The sequence below is a fragment of the Salvelinus sp. IW2-2015 genome, linkage group LG31 (assembly GCF_002910315.2).
Source record: "Salvelinus sp. IW2-2015 linkage group LG31, ASM291031v2, whole genome shotgun sequence".
NCBI classification, from domain to species: Eukaryota; Metazoa; Chordata; class Actinopteri; order Salmoniformes; family Salmonidae; genus Salvelinus; species Salvelinus sp. IW2-2015.
Genome location: NC_036870.1, coordinates 9,083,628 through 9,090,125, shown reverse-complemented (window position 1 = coordinate 9,090,125; position 6,498 = coordinate 9,083,628).

Genomic DNA, 6,498 nt, shown 5'->3' with positions numbered 1-6,498 from the left:
GGCAGGGCTTCTTCCTATAGAGGCTCCCATTTTGTTATGGAAAAGGCTGCCTACCATTGTGAGAGACGCCTAGACTCGGGTCTCAACCTTTAAGGATTTTACTGCAAAATCTATCTCTTCAGTGCGGTCATAGTATGAGTGGTTTGATCTGCCCAGGGGTGAACCGCCCTTGCTGTCTCTGCCTGGCCGGTTCCCCTCTCTCCACTGGGATTCTCTGGCTCTGACCCTATTACAGGGGCTGAGTCCCTGGTTTACTAGTGCTCTTCCATACCGTRCCTAGGAGGGGTGCGTCACTTGAGTAGGTTGAGTCACTGACGTGATCTTCCTGTCTGGGTTGGTGCCCCCTCGGGCTRGTYCCGTGGAGGAGATCTTCGTCAGCATTGTCTCAGGGTAGTAAGTTGGTGGTCTGCGGATTTCCCTCTAGTGGTGTGAGGGCTGTGCTTTGGCAAAGTGGGTGGAGTTATATCCTGCCTCGTTGGCCCTGTCCGTGGCTAATATCAGAAGGGGCCACAGTGTCTCGCAACCCCTCCTGTCTCACCCTCCAGTATCTATGCTGCAATAGTTTGTGTCCCCGACAGTCTGTTWTATCTGGTGTAATTCTTCTGTCTTATCCTGTGTCCTGTGTGAATTTAAGTATACTCCCTCTAATTCTCTCTTTCCCTCTCCCTCCCCTCCCGGAGGACCTGGGCCCTAGGACCATGCCTCAGGACTACCTGGCCTGATGACTCCTTGCTGTCCCCTGTCCAACTGGTCGTGCTGCTGCTCCAGTTTCAACTGTTTTGCCTACGGCTATTAAACCCTGACCTGTTCACCGGACATGGTACTGTACCATGTCCCAGACCTGCTGTTATCAACTCTCTCTCTACTGCACCAGCTGTCTCGAACTCTGAATGCTCGGCTATGAAAAGCCAACTGACATTTACTCTCTAGGTTTCTTCCTAGGTCCCTGCCTTTCTAGGGAYTTTTTCCTAGCCACCGTTCTTCTACATCTGCATTGCTTGCTGTTTGGGGTTTTAGGCTGGGTTTCTGTATAGCACTTCGTGACATTGCTGATTTAAATACATTTGATTGATTGAGGACAACCAACTTTAGCAGTTTGAATGAAAAGAGAAGAAACATGGCAACCTAATTCAAATTAGTTTAAAAAAAGAGAAGAAYCACTGGTTAATTTATGCATCCAGTCTGGCAAGCCAGCCTTCAGAAGATTCAACCTAACACTTGATACCAAATGTAAAACTCCTGSTGCTGTTAGAGCAAACAGGTTGATTGATTTGAAAAACTATACAGCAACCCAAAAAGTTAAGGAGATTCCTGTGTGCAGACGGATGGAGCAAGAAAGGACAGACTGCTTCYTCTATGGGCGTATCAGCCTGCTTCTGTTACCCCTCCATCAAGGAAATTGAGCAAGTTGAGGAGACTAAACTGCTTGGTGTAGCCCTGGATTGTAAACTGTCATGGTCAAAACATATTGATGCAATATTAACTAAGATGGGCAGAGGTTTGTCTGTAATAAAGCGCTGCTCTGCTTCCGTGACAAGGCTATCAACAAAACAAGTCATACAGTTGTGATGGAAATGTTCTTGTGTGAATGAACGTATGTTTAACACAATGCTGCTTTTCTAATAACCAACTTGGTTGGGTTCATGCGAGTGACTGATTGATTGTACGAAGGAGGGATCCACACRATCACTGATAAGCAATTTGTCAGTACGCCCAGAACATTGCTCTGGGAACAATAAGGAGTATCTCGGTTTCAAGGTAAGAAGCCTGGTGTGGTATCAGTCAGTCTCATGCAGGAACCAACCATGCTTCTATGACTTGTTTGTGTAGCAGTATAAAGGGACTGGAAAGGGAACGGGAAGGCTTGTATTGAGAGTGCTTTATTTACTTTGAATTTGAGTGCTTAGTGTTGAATTTCCACGACACAGGCCCTAGTGTTGCCYCACCTGGACTACTGCCCAGTCATATGGTCAAGTGCCACAGAGGCACATTTCAGTTGTCCCAGAACAGAGCAGCTGGCCCTTAAATGTACACGGAGAGCTCACATGCATCTTATTCATGTCAATCTCTCTTGGCTCAAAGTAGAGGAAAGATTGACTTCATCACTCTATTCCACATCAAATAACTCATACAAGTAGTAAAATCCACACCTTATGGAACAGTGCGGGCTGTGAAGAGACACACGCATAAACACACYAACATATGGATTTTGTATTGTAGATATGTTGTAGTGTGCAATAATGTGTTGTGAAATGTCACGTTTAATGTAAACTCAGCAAAAAAAGAAACGGGGCCTCACTCACTGTCAACTGTGTTTATTTTCAGCAAACTTAGCATGTGTAAATATTTATATTTACAAAGGGGGGGTCAAAATCAAAAGTAACAGTCAGTATCTGGTGTGGTCACCATCGGGCATTAGGGTACTGCAATGTCATCCTCATGGACTGCACCAGATTTGCTAGTTCTTGCTGTGAGATGTTACCCCACTCTTCCACCAAGGCACCTGCAAATTCCCGGACATTTCTGGGGGGGGGGGGGATGCCCTAGCCCTCAACCTCCGATCCAACAGGTCCCAGATGAGCTCAATGGGATTTGAGATCCGGGCTCTTCACTGGCCATGGCAGAACTGACATTCCTGTCTTGCAGGAAATCAGGCACAGAACATGAGCAGTATGGGCTGGTGGCATTGTCATGCTGGAGGGTCATGTCAGGATGAGCTGCAGGAAGGGTACCACATGAGGAGGAGGATGTCTTCCCTGTAAGGCACAGCATTGAGATTGCCTGCATGACAACAAGCTCAGTCCAATGTGCTGTGACACACCGCCCCAGACCATGACTGACCCTCCACCTCCAAATCGATCCCGCTCCAGAGTACAGGCCTCGGTGTAACGCTCATTCCTTCAATGATAACGTGAATCCGACCATCAACCCTGGTGAGACAAAACCACGACTCGTCAGTGAAGAGCACTATTTGCCAGTCCTGTCTGGTCCAGCGACAGTGGGTTTGTGCCCATAGGCGATGTTGTTGCCGGTGATGGTCTGGTGAGGACCTGCCTTATAATAGGCCTACAAGCCCTCAGTCCAGCCTATTGTGGACAGTCTGAGCACTGATGGAGGGATTGTGCGTTCCTGGTGTAACTCGGCAGTTTGTTGCCATCCTTACCTGTCCCGCAGGTGTGACGTTCAGATGTACCGATCATGTGCAGGTGTTCTTACACGTGGTCTGCCACTGCGAGGACGATAAGCTGTCCATCCTGTCCCTGTAGCGCTGCCTTAGACGTTCTCACACGTATGGACATTGCAATTTATTGCCCTGGCCACATCTGTAGTCCTCATGCCTCCTTGCAGCATGCCTAAGGCACATTCACGCAGATGAGCAAGGACCCTGGGTATCTTCTTTGTGTTTTATTTTTAGAATCAGTAGAAAGGCCTCTTTAGTGTCGTAAGTTTTCATAAGTGACCTTAAATTGCCTACCGTCTGTAAGCTGCTAGTGTCTTAACAACCGTTCCACAGGTGCATGTTCATGAATTGTTTATGGTTCTTTGAACAAGCATGGGAACCTGTTTAAACCCTTTATAATGAAGATCTGTGAAGTTATTAGGATTTTTACATCTCTTTGACAGGGTCCTGAAAAAGGACGTTCCTTTTTTGCTGAGTTTATGAACTTGCACTTAATGTTGCTGGACACTTGGAAGAGTAGCTGCTGCCTTGGCATAATAACATACAAAAACAAGGCACAGCATGCATTGGTCAACCTCCATCGGATTTTACCTCTCCGGTGTGGGGATGCTATTAACCGTACATTGAACACATGGGCCATACCAGAGGAGAAGATCCTACTCTTCGTAACTGACAACYGGGCGAACATGMWCAAYGCTATTACAGAATAGACAAGAGAATACCTGTGATCAACAACAACCAGAGCTGGCCATAGCTTTGAACGGTGCGGCAGAAATGTTTGAATCTGAGTCAGATTATTCTTATAAAGGTAGGCACCACACCCTCATATTTTTTCCCCTTTATCATATAACAATAAACTACTACCAGTTGGATGTAGACAAATATCGTACTTAATTGTATTACAATGTTTCCGAAATATTTTCAAAAAATATGCAAAATCTCATTAAATATGTACATATTGGCATATCCATTTTTCTCGACTGGATGAAGTCAGTCTATATGTTGGTTTTATTTTTGTTAAGACACTTCTGGACCGGACTTGTCCAGAGAAGATTGTGGATAATTATTATTATTTTTTTTTTCATCTTTCGATCTTTAAAATACTAAAGACATGCACGTAAATTGCATTTCTTCAAATAAAATTGTGTCTACAATACAAATTGGACCACATATCAACAAATCACTCTGGGCAAGTCTGGAGGATGTATCTAAGGATAACCAAACAAAGTGTGGTGAARGCAGATGCTTCTGAAGCTGAGAAATAATTGTTGGAATGTGGGAAAAGACAAGTACACTAAATTTAGACCACCAACCGGAAAACYCCTATTTAGACCCAATCACCATCTCAGTAAATTAATAAATATAGTCCAGTTCGTAACATTCTCTATGAAATAGGCTTTTCAATTATGTGCAATTTAATGTAGTGAGCTTTAAAATGATTGATGGATTTTCATTTTAAGGTGGTTAAAATTCATACAATTTTGATGACTATAGTATTTATGAAGTTCGACAGTTTCCTTTTTGAAAATATTCATATGAATGGATCAAAATACCAACAAATCTCAAAGTTGACAGGTAGATGCAAAGATTAAATCGAAGTCACATTAAGATTGATTTATAATTTAAACCTAACCAAACCTATGACCTGACCCATCACCTTATGTATTACAGCCCCCTCCCCCAGTGGCAAGAAGTGACATCCCCAAAACACAAACTATAGGCCTTTAACACAAATGGCATAAAAGAAACTGATCGAATCAATGTTGTTTTCACAATTTCAACAACAAAAAATAATTGTGATGATGTTGAATCAACGTGGGAAACTGATTATGTCAAAGTCATCATTAAGGGAATTTTGTATTTTTTTCACCCAATTTTGAAACTAAATCCAATGAGATGGTAATTTGGGGGGGATTTCATGTAATTCACATTAGTTGACAACTCAACCAAATATAAATCAAAACGGAATATATAAATGACATGTGCCCAGTGGCTACTTTGTCCATAACTAAAACGAAATGCAAAAATGAAATAGAAAAAAACTAAATAAAAACTAGTAAATCAAGTCTGAAACCTAACGAAACAGAATTTCAAATAAACATCTAAAAACTATTAGAACAATTAGAAAAATCACAAAACTCTAATAACCTTGCATTGATTCTTGAAGAATATAATTCATAAATGATTCTCCATAATGACACAAAAGGTTATTACTGGACAAACAAGAACGTAAACATCTTTAAAATCTGTTCAAAACTATCATGTGGATGTCATAGACCGTCTTTGCATCTAGAGCACAATCTAGGAATTTGAGAGGCGTTACATTTCACTTCCCTGTATACTAAGTAGTTGGGCGAACATTGCACAAACTTGAAAGGCCGCCCAGGGAAGAAGCCACTGCTCCAATACAGCCATAAAAAAAGCCAGACTACGGTTGGCAACTGCACATTGGGACAAGATCGTACTTTTTGGAGAAATGTCCTCTGGTCTGATGAAAACAAAATAGAACTGTTTGGCATAATGACCATCGTCATATTTGGAGGAAAAAGGGGGAGGCTTGGAAGCCGAAGAACACCATCCCAACCGTGAAGCACGCTGGTGGCAGCATCATGTTGTGGGGATGCTTTGCTGCAGGATGGACTTGTACAAAATAGATTGCATCAATGGGAAGAAAATGTGTGGATATATTGAGAAACATCCAAGACATCAGTCAGGAAGTTAAAGCTTGGTCGAAATGGGTTCTCCAAATGGACATTGACCCAAGCAACTTCCAAGTTGTGGCAAAATGGCTTAAGGAAAACAAAGTCAAGGTATTGGAGTTGCCACCTGACCTCAATCCTATCAAAAATGTGTGGGCAGAACTGAAAAAGCATGTGCGAGCAAGGAGGCCTATAAACCTGACAGTTACACCAGCTCTGTCAGGAAGGAATGGGCCAAAATTCACCCAACTTATTGTGGGAAGCTTGTGGAAGGCTACCGAAACATTTGACCCAAGTTTAACAATTTAAAGGCAATGCTACAAAATACACTCAAATAGTATGTAAACTTTGACCCAATGGGAATGTGATGAAAGAAATAAAAGCTGAGAAATCATTCTATTATTCTGACATGTCACATTCTTAAAATAAAGTGGTGATCCTAACTGACCTAAGACAGTGAATTTTTACTAAGATTAAATGTCCCGAATTGTGAAAAACTGAGTTTAAATGTTTTTGGCTAAGGGTATGTAAACTTCCGACTTCAACTGTACATACAGTATTTAAAGATTAATACGAGAATGGACAACATGTGAATTTATCCTACTATTTTAACAAAAC